This window comes from Hyperolius riggenbachi, chromosome 3 (genome assembly GCF_040937935.1).
Source record: "Hyperolius riggenbachi isolate aHypRig1 chromosome 3, aHypRig1.pri, whole genome shotgun sequence".
Taxonomy (NCBI): Eukaryota; Metazoa; Chordata; class Amphibia; order Anura; family Hyperoliidae; genus Hyperolius; species Hyperolius riggenbachi.
Window position 1 is genome coordinate 63,588,642 of NC_090648.1, and position 18,420 is coordinate 63,607,061.

General features: G+C 46.3%; 1 protein-coding gene across 1 annotated transcript in view; it reads right to left on the reverse strand.

Annotated features, from left to right (window-relative positions):
- Positions 1–7,386, reverse strand: part of TNPO2 (transportin 2) — a 52,572-nt gene extending 45,186 nt beyond the window's left edge. The window contains exon 1 of the mRNA XM_068274218.1: positions 7,280–7,386. The gene's annotated coding sequence lies outside the window, so the exon portion shown is untranslated. The remainder of the gene's footprint in view (positions 1–7,279) is intronic.
- Positions 7,387–18,420: the final 11,034 nt, after the last annotated feature.

Below are 18,420 nucleotides of genomic sequence, written 5' to 3' on the forward strand. Positions count from 1 at the left end.
TGTGAACGGTTCCTATGTTATACATAAGAGCCTTTCACACTTCTCACTCTGCAATGGATCCTTTGCAGTAACCGGACCGCACTTTTGTGCAGTCCACGATAATCCAGGGCAGGCAGATGTTCTCCCATATGGACTAAGGGGAGTGCATCTGCTCCGGGCTCCAGCCACATCGAAGCAGACATTACACTGTCCCCTCTCGCTGGCCAAATGTGATGTGGATACCCAAGGCGACAGGAGATAGACAGGTGTATGTACAGTGCCTAGCACACAACTATGCTGTGTTCCTTTTTTCTCTCTCTCTGCCTAAAAGAGTTAATCAGGTATGGAAGTAGGAGTTCCAGTCGGAGTCGGACTGCACACGCTGACGCTGCTAGGAAAGCAGGAGAAAGTTCAGGCATTCCGAAAGTTTGAAGTTTCAAAATCCTTTCTGGCAGAGGATTTAGTGATAAGGCATATTTGGCCTCTCTGGAGACAGAGGCCTGAAGTTTGTTGAGCGAGGCGTATACTGGTAGACAGGAGAAGATCCAAAATGGGCCTATGCAGGGGAGATACCAGGCAGAGTGCGCTGTGTGCTGAGATAGATCAGGACCTGTGGACTGGACTGAAGTGTCAAGCGGCAATCAACGGGGAGGGGGGGGGGGGGGGATTTACGGGGTGTGGGTGGTGGTAAAGCCTAATAATAAATAAAATAAAAAGTATTGCGCCACAGTCCACACAGTCTTAATTCAACCTTTCACCAGTCACTGGGATCGCTGCAGAAAAATCCAATATTCAGTGTTATATTCCTAAGTTACTGCTGCGCTCTCCAGACCTGAAACACACATAGGAGCTCCACATAGGGTGATAACGTTCAGACTAAGTTATTTTTCAATGCCTCTATGTGACTGAATATTCCCAAGTGGCCCACGTCCCCGCTCTCTATAATGCTCACCAGATGTTCACCACCTCAGTTTCCAGGTGGATCTTAAAGAGGAACTGTAACGACAAAACAGCCCCTGGGGGGTACTCACCTCGGGTGGGGGAAGCCTCAGGATCCTAATGAGGCTTCCCACGCCGTCCTGCGTCCCTCGGGGGTCTCGCTGTAGCCCTCCGTACAGCGGTGACGCAATATTTACCTTCCTGGCTCCTGCGCAGGCGCTCTGATGGCTGTCGGTGCCGAAGTAGGCGGAAATACCCGATCGCCGTCGGGTCTGCTCTACTGCGCAGGCGCAAGTTTCCGGCGCCTGCGCAGTAGAGCGGACCCGACGGAGATCGGGTATTTCCGTCTATTTCCGTGCAGAAAGTCGCCACAGCGCCCCCGCTGGAGCCAGCAAAGGTAAATATTGAACTGACAGTCGGCACAGTCGCCGGCTGTTCGGAGGGCTGCGGCGAGACCCCCGTGGGACAGAGGACGGCGTGGGAAGCCTCATTAGGATCCGGAGGCTTCCCCCACCCGAGGTGAGTACCCCCCAGGGGAGGTTTTTGTTGTTACAGAGTCTCTTTAAGCAGTACTGAGGGCCAGCTCTCTCCGGGTCTTATCTCTGCAGAAAAAAAAAAAAAAAAACAGACACTTCCACAGAGTAGTATTGCTCCAATAAGCACACACTGTATGCTATAAAAACCACTGTGGTTCCGTGATAACATCCAGTGTTTGTGCCAATCCACACACTAACATGCCAATTAGCTCACCAGATGCAGCCCACCTCTGACTGTAGGTGGATAACTCGCTTAGGATATCTCCGATCAGCAAATCACAGCACTTGTACACTTTAACTCCCTCTCTTGAGGTCTCCTGTTTATTCCAGTAAAATGCTCTCGATAAAACACATAAAAAAATTCCACATAGTGTAACACTGTAAGATTAGCTTCTGGGCGCTTAATAGGATCGCACTTACGCGTCCAGTATGTATATCAACATATCACATAACATCACGATCCAATGCCCATCTGCTGGGTTGCAGGGTCAGGGGTCCACGCTCTCCTGCTTCACTCCTTCCCTCAGCCGCAGGGTACACAAATCGTTCGCGCTGTATTATTAGACCGGCCAGTCCGTCTCTTTTCCGGGTGCGCGTACGACATCAGACGCTAAGCTCCGCCCTATAGCATACAGTGTGTGCTTATTGGAGCAATACTACTGTATGTGGAAGTGTCTTTTCTGCAGAGATAAGACCCGGAGAGAGCTGTCCCTCAGTACTGCTTAAGATCCACCTGGAAACTGAGGTGGTGAACATCTGGTGAGCATTATAGAGAGAGGGGACGTGGGCCAATCAGGGAGAGTGACACTTGGGAATATTCAGTCAGAGGTACTAAGGTGGAGGCATTGAAAAATAACTTAGTCTGAACATTATCACCCTATGTGGAGCTCATATGTGTGTTTCAGGTCTGGAGAGTAAAGCCTAATACACATGAGATTTTCTGGTGGATTTACTACCAGATCAACCATTTCCAGCATGTCTGATGTGAATGGAAAATTGATTGGAAATCAGATCTGCCATGCTGGAAATAGTCGATCTGGCAGTAAATCTGTCAGAAAATCTCATTGTATGTATAAGGCATGAGTAGCTGTATGGAATGTTAGGTTTGTATGGCTGCTGCAAATAAATCAGATACCACAACTAGTTTTATGGATTTTGCTTCTATGCTAAAATTAGGGTTTACCGTATATCCTCCAGCGCTGCGTAATATGTTGGCGCTTTATAAATACATTAAATAATAAATACTCGCGTATAAGCCGAATTTTTGAGCACAAAAAATGTGCTCAAAATTGCCCCCTCTCGGTGTTTATGAGAGTCACCAACTCCTGTATGAAGGCTCACCTGTTTTGTCCACAGAGTATGTATGGCCATTTGCATGTGCCCCCAAGTGACCAGCCTGCGCTCAGGATCGGATGATCGCGCTGGAAAGCACGAGAGCTTCTCCGCTCGTGGGTCCCGATAAAGCTGTGGAGACTGGGTGGGCGCTGTGGCGGGGATCTGATTGGCTGTTGCCGCACATTTGAATGAGTGTCAGCAGCCTGTGACACTCAGCAGGAGAAAGCCGGAAGTTACTGGCGGAACATGTCGGGCTACACGCATGTGATCTCTCCTCTGGGGTTACGTGACCAGCTCACCCTTCTGCTGTGTGGTCCAGCTGCTCACCTCGTTGTCACGGATCAACCGCTGTGTGTAGCTCCTGCACTGCAAACCACTTTGCTAATCCAGCACCAGCCATTTAGATTATTGGAAGCCCCGACACTAGCCTGACTTGTACAGGATTTCCTAGGTCTGCTTTGTATCGAGTGACAGTGTGGAAGCTTGGCCATCAGCCTGTTACTCGCAGCCAATTTACACTAGTACTCATCAGTGTTCTCCGGCAGCGCTTGCACATTTTCACAGGCCACCTGCAGCTGTCTCATTTGGACCTGTGGACATTTTAATTGCTGTCAGCATATGGTGATCCACTGATGGATATCGCAGGATTGGTATTGTATGACGTTATTGATGCACCTTTTCAAGATGTATTACTGCATGGCTGGGACAGCCAGGTGTGTGTGTGTGTGTGTGTGTGTGTGTGTGTGTGTGTGTGTGTGTGTGTGTGTGTGTGTGTGTGTGTGTGTGTGTGTGTGTGTGTGTGTGTGTGTGTGTGTGTGTGTGTGTGTGTGTGTGTGTGTGTGTGTGTGTGTGTGTGTGTGTGTGTGTGTGTGTGTGTGTGTGTGTGTGTGTGTGTGTGTGTGTGTGTGTGTGTGTGTGTGTGTGTGTGTGTGTGTGTGTGTGTGAAAACTGCTCTTGTGCTCATAGAGGCACACTAAATCTCATCATGTATTCCCAGCATAAGACAATAATTGTTTACCCGAGTAATCACTGCTGATTATTTCTGGAGAATTGCTAATGCTATGTACACAAGTATAGAGTACACATGTCCAAACTCTAAATTTGTAACGGAATAGATTTTCCCATGATAACAGTAGAATTTAAGACCTACTCCATTCCCCTTTCCACTACCCCTTCCTTTCCTTTCCTTTCCCTCTTCCCCCCCCCCCCCCCCCCCCGGTGCTTGTGATCGTAATCAAACGGCCCGTCGATTCTGCGTGATGGACCCTAAAATGGCTAACACTCATTTTCTGTCTGGACCATGTAGGATGTTGGTACTTGTTGCCTGGTTTCTGTCAACATCCAATTGGTGTTTAGGTGTATATTCGCCACTTTAGGCGGCGAACAAAGTACCTGTTTTACCTATACATTGTCTTACATATTATGTGATGTGTGATATGTCATGTATCTGCTGTTAACTTTTCCTGTTAAAATTTTATAAAAACAAAACCTTTTGTGAAAAGAAAAAGTTGTACAATGTAGATGAGGCTTTAGCAATCATGTACAAAAATCGATAAAAAAAAAAAAATCAAAAACCAGAACAGACCTGTCAAATTACTGATTCGATCTATCTCACAGGAAATTGCATGGTGTGTACCAAGTATAAGTCTGGGCAGCACAGTGGTTAGCGCTCTTGCCTTGCAACGCTGGGCTCCTGGTTAGAATCCCAGCCAGGTCAACATCTGCAAGGAGTTTGTATGTTCTCCATGTGTCTGCGTGGGTTGCCTCGGGGCACTTCAAGTACTCCTGATGCGGCTATGACCATATTTATTAAAACGCATCAGATCATAACTCCCCTACTCCGCTATCCAAGCGCTGGCTTTGCCGACCTGCCAGCTCCTCCATTCAGCTGCAGTGTCACTCGTGAGCACTGCATCTTCACAGCAATGGCGCTGACCCGGAAGTACTGACCCCAAGCCATTGCTGTGAAGATGCCGGTGCTTACGAGTGACACTGCGGCTGAATGGAGGAGCTGGCAGGTCGGCAAAGGCAGCGCTTGGAAAGTGGAGTAGGTGAGCTATGATCTGATGCTTTTTTTTTTTTTTTTTTTAAACAGATCCGGGATAAAGCTGCAGCCGCAGGGCATGATTAGTGGACGTTGCTAGGGGCAACAGGGGAGGAAACTTCCATTTCCTCCTGCCCGTTTTTGATACCAGTCGAAGATTTCGACTGAGTACTGCGGGGACCCCTGGGGGAGCTGGGACATGAGGATGGTGCTGTGCACTACATAACTGCAAACAAAATTTAGCATGCCTGCCAACTACCCCTCTCAGTTCAGGGGTACTTTCAGTTTCCTCCCACATCCCAAAAACATACAGATAAACGTTAATTGGCTTCCCCCCTAAATTGGGCCTAGACATACGACTATGGTAGGGATTAGATTGTGATTCCCTCTGAGGGACAGGTAAATGACAAGACAATATATACTCTGTACAGCGCTGCGTAAGATGCTGGCGCTATATGCTCCTGTCATCTACGACTCAAAAACTCTTCTTCCCCCTCTCTCCTCTCTCCCTCCTCTCTTTCTTTTTTTCTGCCTCTTCTATTCTTTCTCTCCTTGTCGAGGCCCTTGGTCAGGGGTCACGGAACAGGGAGGGTGAGCGGGTGTTAAGCCCTTCTCCCCCCCTTCTAGCCCTACCCGTGAAAAATAGGCCCCCAGTACTGAATGCTGGGGAACCTCTCAGGACCGAGTTCTATGTTCTTGTTCACTGTTTAGAGTTAATGTTGTACATGCCACATGCTCAGGTTTGTCCTTTCTGGTATATGTTGCCAGAGGCTGCCAGTCTGTTTCAAACCATGTCTTGCCCTTTTTATGTATAGCTTATGTACAACTGTTTGACATTGTTCTTTTATGTTGTATTACTTTTATAAAATCAATAAAAATATTGATACCAAAAACATATCTTGCATCCGATCTTTTCTCACTCAAGACACCTAAAATGTTAATACATGCTCTTATCAGTCTCATCTGGACTACTGTAACATACTACTTTGTGGACTACCTTCTAACAGACTGACCCCACTCCAGTCGGTACTGAACTCAGCCGCTCGTCTCATTCCTCTTTTTTCCTCGATCTTCCTCTGCTGCCCCTCTCTGTCAAGCACTTTACTGGCTACCAATTAACCAGAGTATCCAGTTCCAGGGCTGTGGAGTCGGGACAAAAATCTTCCGACTCCCAACTCAGACTCCTCAATTTATGAAACCACGACTCCAACTCTGGGTACCTAAAATGGCTCCGACTCCGGCTCCTTAGCCTAATACTTAACAGGGCTGTGGATTCTGTATAAAAATCATCCGACTCCCGACTCAGTTTATGAATTCAACGACTCCAACTCCGGGTGCCCAAAATTGCCGACTCCACAGCGCTGTCCAGTTCAACTCTTAACCCTAACCTACAAAGCTCTCTCCCCAGTACATAGCCTCACTAATATCCATATACCAACCCAATCGTAATCTCAGATCTGCACATGATCTTATCTTGTACCCCTCTAGAATTACCTCCTCAAATTCACAAGATTTTGCACTCGCTTCACCCCTCCTCTGGAATGCCCTCCCCCAACACATCCATCACTCGCCAACTTTGCTACCTTTAAACACTCTCTAAAAACGAATTTGTTCCGACAAGCATATGTGCTACCTTCGGCCACTTCCCTTTGTCCTAAGACCAAATTGCACTCCTACTAGGTATCCTAAAACACACTTCCTCTATTTGTTGTATACAACCTCTCCTCTTGTCCCCCCCCCCCCCCCTTTAGATTGTAAGCTCACAAATGCAGGGCTCTCTCCCCCTTTTGTGTCTTGAAAATTATTATACAATTTTATTTGTTACTTTTATCACTCATTACCAATTCTGTATTTTGTATAATTTTTGTACTTTGTCACCAGTTATGCATCTTGTATATAGGTGTACACTATTGTCTGTATTATGTACCCCATGTTAATTTCTTACTTTGTACAGCAACACTGAATATGTTGGTACTTAATCAATAATAATATAAGAACTAAATAATGATAAGGCTATATCGATTTTCAATCAGATTACTGTTGGAATGTGCTGAAGATGGGAGCAGCACATTTATCGCCACTCCATAAGGATGGGACCACTATAGAGCAGTAAATAGTTAGCGATCAGCTGCGCCGTATCCGGAGTTGCATATTTATAAGTAACGATATACACAAGACACACACACACGTTTACTTTTGTTGCTAATAGACACACATCCGCACACTGACACACGGGCACAGCGTCGGGTACAGCGCGTCCCCCTACAGTGACAGCGGCAGGCCTGCAGGAGGCACGGTACGTTTCCTCGCCGGTTGTCGTCGCACTTCAGGCCGCCCGGCTTCCCTCCCGCCGCACCACTTTCCACCCAGCCTGTGGCGCCCGTCCTCCCACTCTCCACCCTCCCCGACTTCCTCCCCCAACCCCCCGGCCTTCCCCGGCTCTCACCTCGCTGGGACGGAGGAGACTCGCGGGCGGCCGAGAGACAGAAGAAGAGAGCGCGCGCGGGCTGATGACGTCACCCTGCCCCCTCCGACCAATGGGGAGAAAAGCGCTAGGCGGTGCCCAATCCAACATGACCCAGCCCGGCCGCCGTCTAAGCTGAGGATTTTGAAAACTTGTCCCCGCCTTTTTAAATACCAGGCCACGTGACACGAGAGGGCTGCGGCGCCATGTTTGTGAGGGCAGAGAGAAGAAACGTGCGTGTCTCACGCGGCTGTTGCGTGGGCAGAGAGATTTGGTGGGGGGGGGGGGTTACTGGTATTATTTCATCTTCCCCTCCCTCCGGCGTGGATATATGAAAGGATGCATGTACAAATATACATGTACAAATATTTCTGATGATTAAAAAAAAAAGAGTACACTGTAATCAGGAAAGGGGATACAAAGTTAGATGCTTACCTCAGTAATAGAGGGGAACCTGTGGATGGTCCTGCTAAAGATTTCTCAACATTAAATTGAACCTGTTTGAAATGTCAAAAACTGAAGTATTTATACTTACCTAAGGCTTGCTACAGCTCCATCTTTAACTTGGCAGCCTAAGCAGGTGCTTGGGGCCTACTGAGCGTCAAGGGGCCCACCGGACACATTTTTTGACCGCTTTTCACTTCAGCTTACCAAAAGGACTACAAGCAAGTCCCAAATCTACTGCCTTGCCTAGGGCCAGTTACATCTTAATCCATGTCTGAGTCGGTGGGCTCCCTCACTGTCCTCCCTTCTGTTGTCACCTCCGGTAATTTCAGCAGTCAGTGCCAATTGAGCTCTTCTGCACATGCCCGGCCCCGTCATGCTACTGCAAGAGTTCTGTGCTTACTGCAGGAGTGGGAGGGGGGCGTGCGTGGCCAGGTACAGAATATAGGGTAGTATTCCATTAGCCAGGCGCAACTGAGCTAAGTAATGTACTGATTCATGTTTTTACTGCCCGTCTCGCTGCGGCCAAATGTATCAAAAGAGAGTTAATTTAATTAAATTAAGCAGGCGGCAATGTAACAGATGAAGCCGCTGGCTTAGGCTCTGCCTCCTCTCCTCCCCCTGCCTCTCTCCTATACAATACTGGCAGCCGGGCACATGCGTGTCCCTGAGAATCGTTCATCGCGGCAGGGAATCCTGCCACTCGTTCTTGCAGAGCGGGTGCTGGCAGAAGCAATGTCTGCAGCCTCCCCACTCTGCTTGTTTCCTGCGACGAACGACTCTCGGGGACTTGCGTGTCCCCCGGCTGCCAGTGTTCAATCTATAGGAGAGAGGCAGGGGGAGGAGAGGAGGCAGAGCTGAAGCCGCCAGCTTCATCTGTTACATTGCCGCCGGCTTAATTTAATTAAATTAACTCACTTTTGATACATTTGGCCGCAGCGAGACGGCCAGTACAAACATGAATCGGTACATTACTTAGCTCAGTTGCGCCCGGCTAACGGAATAGTACCGAATATAGTAACTGTCAAAATTACGTGAGGAGAAAACGGAGCATACGGGGAGGACGGCGAGGTAGCACATGAAGCTGGAGGAAGCCCAAATTAAGTATAAATACTTCAGTTTTTGCCATCTCAGGGTTTTTTTTTATAGTCGAGAATCGCTTGCAGCCAAGCTCTCCTTTGTGTACGAGCAGCACCATGCTAATGCTGTTCATGCTTCTGTGTAGTGTGGATGCACTTGTTCATGAAGGGAAGCGCAACCACGAACAGGAAAAGGGTCTTGGCCAGCTGACCATGCTAATGCTGTTCATGCTTCTGTGTAGTGTGGATGCACTTGTTCATGAAGGGAAGCGCAACCACGAACAGGAAAAGGGTCTTGGCCAGCTGACCATGCTAATGCTGTTCATGCTTCTGTGTAGTGTGGATGCACTTGTTCATGAAGGGAAGCGCAACCACGAACAGGAAAAGGGTCTTGGCCAGCTGCGGAGGGGTCGTGGACATCGGGGAAGTTCCCCCGTTATTATTTATTGTATTTATAAAATGCCAACATATTACACAGCGCTGGGCATTAAAGAGACTCTGAAGCGAACACAAATTGGTACTTTTACCTGCTAGTTTTCTTCAGTAGTCTCATTAGATGTAAACCGCTGCATCCCCGCCGCAAAACGAGGGATTTAGACCCCTCAAATCCCGGGGCGAACGTGCTGCCCTGAGAGGCAGAGCTTTCTGCTGTAGCTCTGCCTCTCTTCCGTGCGGTTCTCCACCTCTCCCCGCCCCTTTCTGTGAAGGATGAGTGAGAGGGGCGGGGAGAGGCGGCGATTGACATCAGTAGAGGCAGAGCTTCAGCTGAAAGCTGTGCCTCTTTCAGGAAGCACCGGGCGGATTGCCCCCCAGGGATTTGGGGGGTCTAAAGCCCTCATTTTGCAGTGGGGATGCGGCGGTTTACACCTAATGAGAGTACTGTAGCGAACTAGCAGGTAAAAGTAGCAATTTTTGTTCGCTTCAGTCTCTCTTTAAATAGGGATACAAACAAGGTTATATACTCAAACAGAACAGAGAAAATTTATATTGCGTTTTTCACCTGGCGGATTCAAGGCGCCAGAGCTGCAGCCACTGGGGTGCGCTCTATAGGCAGTAGTAGTGTTAGGGAGTCAAACCCAAGAATTCCTTTCTGAAGAGGTGCGGGCTTACTGAACAGGAAGAGTCAAGGGGCCAGATTTATCAAAGCATTACCAACAGTTTTTCCTTCTGAAACAGTTCTAACCAGCAGGGCGAACTGTTCTGCATGATAATAAGAAATTTCCTAAATCCTAAACCAAACTTAAAAATAAAAAGTTTCACTTACTTGCTGCTTCTACCAGCCTCCTGCAGCCGCTCTGTGCCTGCCCTGCCATGAAACGGTCCCCCACAGCGGCTGAGTTTTGTTACTCGGCTACTGGGCCAGTTGGTGGCCACTGTGCCTGCGTGGCCTTGAGAGCATACTTGGTCACCCTCCTGCAGCCGAAAAAATCACATGCGCAGGATGCTCGGAGCGGGATCGAGTACACTCTCAGGGCCGCACAGGCACAGTGGTGATCGACTGGTTCAGTCGCTAAAAACGAAACTTAGCCGCTGCAGGGGGCTGGAGGATCGTTCCATGATGGTGCAGGCACAGGGCAGCTGCAGGTGGCTGGTAGAAGCCTTTAGATAAGTGAAACTCTTTTTTTTTTATGTTTTAGGCTCCCAGTGGCACTTTATCGTGAATTTCTAGAACTGCACTACAGCTAAGTAAAGTGCAAATCCATTCCACAAACTGCTGCAGATTCAGCCACGCACGCACCCCTGGTCGTGCTCCTGTCCTCTGGAGTATTCCATGCTGCGTGTGCGCGGAAGCCCTCGACTGGCAGCAACTGACCGGATTACTGGGAGTCGTAACGCCAGAACGGAGGTGCTGAAGAGGACGACAAGGGAAACCATGGTGCTTATGGGTCTGGAGGAAGCCCCAAGTATAAATTAGCGCTAGTGTACCATCTCTGGTACACTTTAACCCTTCCAGTTCTGGGCACTGATCCTCTCCTTAGATTTTGTCTCAGACACTTTTGAAAAAAATGTCCCCCTTTTTAAAATCAAAAAGTGTCACTTACCTGTGGCTTCTAACGGCCCCCTGCAGATCCTGTCCCACACCATCACTGAAAAATCCTCCATTCCCCGCTGCGGATCACCGCCCAATTATTCATCTAACTAGACCACGCATACGCAGTAGCCGCCAACTCTTGGCGACCAGACAGCTTTTTGGGGGTCGCTACTGCAGGACAGAGGGGACGAGGAGAATGTTGTGGGCACAGGATGAGTCCAGGGGGCTGCAGTTAAGTTAAAATTATTTTTTTATTTTCATTGAAGTATTCCTTTAAACTGTACACTATCCTGCCACTGCTGATGCATCATGCAACTTAAACGGTGAATAAGATACATGATCATGCTATTTTACAGGGACCCAGCAATTCAAGTTCAAGATAATCTATGGGAAGGGTGTCATTGATTGGGTTGCAAAATTAGGGAGAACACGCAGGGGGGGCCTGCCTGACATTAGTAAAGACGAATGTCAGGCAGGCCCATACCCCCACCTACTTTAGGACGGCTTAATAGCTTAAAGTTGATACTGTGTGGCTTTTTGTCCCAAATGAAATGTAAGAAATCTGTCTGAAGTTTCTTGAGAAACGGGTTTGGAAGCCAAATCGGCAGGGCCTGCATGACATAAAGCAGTTTGGGCATAATATCCATTTTGATCACACATATTCGACAGGACCAAGAAAGACGAAGAGATCTCCATCGCTCCAGGTCCTGGCGAATCCTAGCCACCAAGGGGTTAAAATTCAACTGGAACAATTCAGAAGGGTCCCTAGAGATATAAACACCAAGATACTTGATTTTAGTAGATTGCCATCTAAAAGGGAAGGAAGCAATTAGTGTCTGGATTAGATGTTCTGGGAGGGTGATATTGGGTACTTCTGTTTTAGAGAGACTGATTTTAAAACTGCTGAAATTGCCATATTCGGTTAATTCTTTAAGTATATTAGGGAAAGCAATTATAGGATTAGAAACATATAAAAGAAGGTCATCAGCAAAGAGCGATAATTTGATTGAGGTGTCTCCTGAAGTAATACCCTGGATGGAAAGATGACTTCGAAGAGCCACAGCAAGATGTTCCATACAGGTTACATAGAGGAGGGGAGACATGTCTCACCCCATTACGGACCGGGAAGGCCTCCGACAGGGTCCCATTCACTTTCACGTGGGCAGAGGGGTTACTGTATAATGCCATAACCCTTTCGATGAATTTAGTTCCTAGGCCTATCTGAATTAGAGATCCTTCCAAAAACTGCCAATGGACCCTGTCGAAGGCCTTCTCCGCATCCACCGAAACTATACATAGTGGACCTCCCATTGTTTTTGCCCTATGAATCACGGATATTGACTTCAAAGTATTATCTCTCGCTTCTCTCTTAGTAACTAACCCTGTTTGGTCAATATAGATAATATCCAGGAGAATTGGTTTTAATCTTTCAGCCAGCATTTTGGGAAAAAATTGAGGTCTAAGTTAGTAAGAGAGATTGGGCGGTAGTTAGCACATAGTATATTATCTTTGTCCGGTTTTGGTATGACAGTAATATGTGTATTGAGCGCCTGTGTAGGGAAAAAATGGTCAGCTGATATATAGTTGAATGCTGAAAGCATAAGAGGGGCAAGGAGGGTACCAAACTTCTTGTAGAATGCTCCTGTGAAGCCATCAGGGCCTGTGCTTTTGCCTGGTTTAGCTGATTTAATGCTTCCCATTAGTTCCTGATAGGAGAAATCTTGTTCTAGTTCCTTTGCCATTTCAGATGAGATGTCTGGTAATTTGGTTTTGTCTAAATAAGACTGGATCTTCTTTTAAGGGACTCTGGTTGCATGGCACAGAACTTCCGTTTAATATTATATAAAGATTCATAGTACAATCTGAACGCTTTAGCAATTTTAGAGGTTTTTTACAGTTTGGACCCATCAGGGCGAGTAATAGTGAATATAAATGAGTTATTTAACTTGGGATGGAGATATCTGGCCAACATACGTCCACATTTACCTCTGTACTCATAAAGAGCACCTTTAAGACACATCCTGTCTGCAAGTGTGTGTTCATCTAGGAGCGCAAGCAGGTTGTGACGGGCTGTGGAGAGTTCTAACTCAATCATGGGAGAAAGCCCCTTTTTAAGCTCCTCCTCCAGACCGGCAATTTTAGTTATTAAGTTGGAGATTTTAGTCCCTTTTTCCTTCTTGAGTCTAGTGCCATGTGAAATCAGCAGGCCTCTCAGAGTGCACTTGAGAGCTTCCCATTTAAAGCTTGGGGCTGTTTCCTCTTCCCTATGATCTATCTGAAAGTTCTCTATGGCTCTTGTAATATCTGATATACATGTCTGTTCTTTAAGTAAGTTGTTCGACCTCAGGGAATGAAGGAGCTGGTTCTATTTTCTAATAGAAAAGAGGAATGGAAGGAAGAGTCCCACTGAGGTGTTAGGCAAAAATTGAGATCTCTGCATAGGATAATGTATCCTTTAGCAAAAGACATCAGTTTGTTGAGGTATGCAGAGAATTATTGTGTCTCGTTTTGATTGGGGAAATAGATGTTGGCTATCGTAAATTTAAATTTGCCAATCTGGAGGTTGAGGAACAGAAATCTACCCTGGGAGTCTTTAAGCTCATCAATACATGAAGCGGTCAGATTCCTATGTAATCCAATAGATACTCCTTTAGATTTCCCATCTGGGTTTGGGCTATGGAACCATTTGTTAAACCATTTAGACCTTATGCATGGGATAGCATCTGATCGGAAGTGAGTTTCCTGAAGTGCCAGGATGGATGTTTTCAATTTGTGGAAATGGTAGAGGACCTGTGAACATTTTTGTGGAGTATTAAACCCATTAACATTATATGAAACAACTGTGAGATCAGCCATTATAATTGCTAAGCATCAGAATTATTATACAGAATTTCACCTTATAACCCCGGATGACTGCTTGAACCTCTCAGGAGAAAGTTATAGATGATAAAGAAAATAACAGAAGGAAAAAAAAAAAGGTAAGGGTAATAGGAAAAAAAAAATACAGGTACAAACATACCTATACACCCATCTCCTAGTCGTTGATCAGAAACAACCTGTGCCACTAGTAGGTTGCTGGAAACAGCGTCCTCAGCAGTAGCTCTGATCCGCGAGAGGTGGAGACGCATAGGCAGTGGCTCCCGCTATCCACCAGTATCCTATTAAACTTTATATATATACTTTTGAGTTTACCTTAGAACTTGTAACTAGGAAAAAGAGGAATACCTAGTAGGGTATTCTGTGGCTAGAGGGAGGATCTCAGGGCCCCCCCAAAAATGGGGAGTCCCCCTGTCCCCTCCCCCATCCACAGTCACCTGGCATAAAAAGCCAGATGGGCCCATGCCCTCGGGGTATTAAACAGTGTGATTAAACATCATTGGGCTAGCGAAAGGTAAGTAAGAGGGGTTATAGTAGTGGTTATGGACTGAGAGTCCAAGTCCAAGGCATCATTTATATAAACCTCACATAGCTAAACTGCTACAGCTGGCCAAATATATAGATGCGGATAGTGGCTCATATAATAGTGCTAAATCAGGATCACATAGCTGACTTACATTCTTGCATTAACATAATACATATTCGACATAGCTCAATGTACACCTGGAAGGTCTGGGATGGAATGGCTTTATAACAAAACATATATAGAATGCCAAGATAGTTGCACAGTGATATAATGGTTTAAGCAAGGACTTCAGTTGAAAATGATGTGAAATCTTGCGTTAGCTTGTGTTACTTCAAGGGATAGAGCAAGCGTAAAACCATAAGCCGGTGAGCCATTCCATTACCAAGGGACACAGTTAAGAAGAATAGGGCTCTCCATTAGAGAATACCCCTTAAATCAATCAGAAAGCTAGTGTGCACCACCAAGGTTATGTTGACATAGGGGCTGATATTCAGCCAGTGCATTCGTTAATCAGAGTAGAGTTATGGCCACCATCGCTGTCGGAGTCATGGCAGCATTATAATCAAGCATAAGAAAAACAGTAGAGGAGTTGCATAGTGATTGTGGGCGTCAATCGAGTATTCGAAGTAGTGTGACGTGCAATCTTGTGTTAATCTTGGGAGAGTAGGGCTCCCTATCAGCCCTTCAGGCAAGAGTCAATATATGAGGAGTCTGCTGTTGCTAAAGCACCTATAGAGACTTAGGACTCTCCGTTTGAGAATATCCCCTTTCACAAAAAGTATACGCCCGTATGGGAATATAGTTATTGATTAGCAGTATACTGTAGCTATCGCCCCTCTGTCGGCGGTTATTTCGATAGATCACTGTTTCCCATCTGTCTATTTGTGGTTGAGCAGCCGAGGGTCGAGATAATGGCCACTCTTCAATCCAAACAGCAGGTAGATCAAAAGTGTCACGTACCTGATTCAAGTCGCTCGGAGAACGGAAGACCACCGTTTCCCCCCTCATGTTGCACTATAAGAGGAAATGGGTATCCCCACCTGTAGGGTATTTCCTTAGCCCTCAGAGCCTCTAAGAGGGGCCGGGTAGCTCTCCTAAGCTGTAGGGTCAGGTTGGAGAGGTCCACCATTACTTGAATCTTAGCGCCGTCAAATTCTATGTCTCCTTGTGCGCGGGCCGCCGCCATGATGGCTTTCTTCTCTTTATCGTAATGAACATGGCAGATTATATCCCTCGGTCTCGAAGGGTTAGTGCTGACGGGACCTAGTGATTTGTGGGCCCTGTCTATTTCAATCTTGTGGTCCTGAGGTACGAGAACAAACTAAAAAAATATATTGCTGAGATTATTTACTATATTTTATATAGCCACCGTATTGTGCCTTGGGTTTAAAGAAACCTGTTCAACCTGCTGCAGATGTATCTCAAGCAGTTTCTCCCAGTCAGAGCTCATTCATTTTCTTGTCTGTATCGCAAGCACATAACGACATCAATCTTGTTTTTGGGGAACTCGCCAAATAGGTCACTACAGCCTGCTTAGAGAACAATAAACAGTTCAGCGTGAGACAACCTTTAAAGGTTAAAAGGATATAAACTACAAATGGTAATGGTGTTCCTATTTATTACCCAATCTAGTGAAATGTCATTGAAAGCTTATTTGGCTCCGCTGGCTGCATGCAGCTTTTGCAATTATGACAATGCAGCTTTTGCATTAACGACTCGCTGTGAAGTCTAAATCAGATGGATCCAACATCAAGCAGGCATGAAACTGTATTGGTGCCAGGAGCATAACTACAAAGAATAAGTCACGACCCCCCCCCCCATTGTTCACACCCTTCACCTTGGTGACTCTCATAGCCAACTTGCAAGGCTCATAAAACAAGTGAGGCCAGCATAATCCTTGCAGCTATAACAAGTGGCGCAACAAATTCACCTGCACTGGAGAATGGACTAGGAGGGAGGGAACCAGAACTCTGACCTCCTCTCTGCTCTTAACCCATTCGCGTTCCGTCGTTTTCACGTGAGAAATGTTCACCTCCCATTCATTAGCCTATAACTTTATCACTACTTATCACAATGAACTGAGCTATATCTTGTTTTTTCCGCCACCAATTAGGCTTTCTTTGGGGGGTACATTTTGCTAAGAGCCACTGTAACGATCGGTGAAGCACAGAGAGGATCTGATTACCAGTGATCTGCAGAATCACTGGGAATACAGATGTATACCAGATTATACGTGATCTGCAGTATCACTAATAATCCGATATACTAGCTAACCTCTGTTCACCTGAGTAGAGTGTAGTGTTTGGTGTAACAGTAACACTTTGAGGACTAGGCCTCAGTGCAGCAAGGAGTACTGCACAGATTCCTTCCGCAGACCTGAGCTCTCCAAGACGGGAGGAGTCAGACTGACAGTAGGAAGGACAGACTGAAAGTAACCTTCAGGAGGAAGGATCACTAACAGAGCGAGGAACCGCCTCTAACAGTAAGGTCAGTTCTCGAGGTCAGACAAGCCAGGTCGTACACACACGGACAGATAAAGTACAAGATCAGAAGGCAAAGGCGGAGTCAAAGTACAAGCAGGGTTCAGCAACGGGGTATCAGAAATATCGGGGTACAAAATCAGGAGGCAGAAGCAGAGTCAAGGAACGAGCCGGGGTTCGGCAACAGAGTATCAGAAATATCGAGGTGCAAGATCAGAGTTCAGGAGGATAGTCAAGGCAGGCAAAAGTCATAACAGATAATCACAATCAAACTAGTACTTTAGCTATCAACAGAATCTAGCTAAGTGTAGGATTACAGCTCCAGCTGGTCCCGGCACACTTGCGGATCTGACTACGGATCTGGGTGCTCCCACATATGTGATCGCACGCCAGACCAAGAGCAAGTGAACAACCAGCAGTATATATACTCTAGGACCTTTCCAGGACCTCCCTAATTGCTGGTCCAATGAGAGCAGTGGAATTTGTCAGCTGACCCAGCTGGTCAGCCGACTCCCTTCTAACTGCTATTTAACCACTTCCCAACTGAGGGGTTTTACCCCCTGACCACCAGAGCAATTTTCACCTTTCAGCGCTCCTTCCATTCATTCGTCTATAATTTTATCATTACTTATCGCAATGAAATGAACTATATCTTGTTTTTTTCGCCACCAATTAGGCTTTCTTTAGGTGGGACATTATGCCAAGAATAATTTTATTCTAAATGTGTTTTAATGGGAAAATAGGAAAAAATGTGGGAAAAAAATTTATTATTTTTCAGTTTTCGGCCTTTATAGTTTTTAAATAATGCATGCTACTGTAATTAAAACCCATTAAATGTATATGCCTATTTATCCCGGTTATAAAACCGTTTAAATTATGTCCCTATCACAATGTTTGCCGCCAATATTTTAGTTGGAAATAAAGGTGCATTTTTTTCAGTTTTGCGTCCATCCCTAATTACAAGCCCATAGTTTATAAAGTAACAGTGTTATACCCTCTTGACATAAATATTTAAAAAGTTCAGTCCCTAAGGTAACTATTTATGTATTTTTTTTAAATTGTAAATTTTTTTTTTTTTTTTTAATTACAAAAAAAAAAAATTGGGGAGTGTGGGAGGTAAGGAGTTAATTCTTTGTGTAAAACAAGTTTATTTGTGTGTAAAAAATGGTTAGGATGTAGTTTTACTATTTGGCCACAAGATGGCACCATTACCAATTTGTTTCATACGACCTGCAAGCGTCCTTCTGGACTCTTGCAGGAAGTAGAAAGAGGCTGGGACTTTGTTATTTTTTCACAATGATCGAGCTGCTCAGCCGAGCGGCAGCAGATCATTGCGGGGCTGAGATCAACGAACGGGAATGGATTTTCCCGTTCATTGATCTCCGGGCGAGCGGGCGGCGGCGTGTTTACTAGCGGCGGGCGGCGTGTTTACGAGCGAGAGCGCGGACAGCGGCGGGAGTGCGCAGAGTACGGATTTCTCCGTCCCTGGGGGTGAAAGGATGGAAAAAGGGGCGGAGAAATCCGTACGCGCGGGGGTAAAGTGGTTAAACTCTGCCTCTGTGCTCGCGCGCGTGTAAGTCTGAATCTTGGTGGACTATCAGTCCCAGCCACACCAGTACTGTCATGCAATGTATCTAGTGCGGGGGCCGCCTCTGATGCGGATTCCGCCGTTACCAATGCGGATT